This window comes from Tupaia chinensis, unplaced genomic scaffold (assembly GCF_000334495.1).
Source record: "Tupaia chinensis unplaced genomic scaffold, TupChi_1.0 Scaffold000159_1, whole genome shotgun sequence".
Lineage (NCBI taxonomy): Eukaryota > Metazoa > Chordata > Mammalia > Scandentia > Tupaiidae > Tupaia > Tupaia belangeri.
In genome coordinates, this window is record NW_006159630.1 from 5,216,098 (window position 1) to 5,216,904 (window position 807).

An 807-nucleotide genomic window follows, 5' to 3' on the forward strand; every position below is an offset into this window, starting at 1 on the left:
CCCGTGGGCTGCTGCTGCGTTTCCTGCGGAGCATGGAGGAGAGCCTTCGCTCCCGCCTGGGGTCAGGACCCTCGCTCGGGCCTGGCCGCCGCCCCCACTAGCTCCGCACCCGCCTCTGATTTCCCTGGCAACACTCACGCATCTTCTCCCTCCCTGGTTGGAAACTCCCGCAGCTCTCTTTGCTTACCGATCTGAGTACAAATTCGCCATATGCTCTCAGGTCCCTCCATAGAGCCCAGCGCGCGTCCTGCTAGGCCTGAGTTCCAGCTCCAGATCCTCCACTGAACAGTGAGTAGTAGGTGGGGTCCTGCAAAAGGCCTATGCTAGTCAGAGTCTCCACTGTAAAATGAGTGGCCCAAGCCCACTAAGCCTCTTGCATCTCTAAAATAAAACAGGCAGCCTGGAGCGTTGGCTTCTAGGTGTCCTCCCACCCCTTCCCGACCTCTTCATCTTGGAGTGTGTTTGCAGTTGCAGGTCAGAGATTCCTGGTGCATACAGAGCCAGGGGGATCTGGTGGATGCTTCTGAGCAGGAGCAGATCCCAGAGGCCAGATCATGGCCAGGCACAGACATGACTAGGGCAATCTGGAACCCCCCAAAGACAGGGATCCAGCGTAAAATGGCAGTTGGATGACTCTAAGGCTCTCTCCAGCCGGGGCAGTGATTCTGCAGCCCTACTTGGTGAGCAGAAAGGCTTTATTCCCCTCCACCAGCCCAGGGCCCAGCCCCTTTGCCTGCTCGCCACCTCCTGGCCAGACCGGAGCCATGTCTCACTGGCTGTGACTCATGCTCCCACTCCCCATTCCTC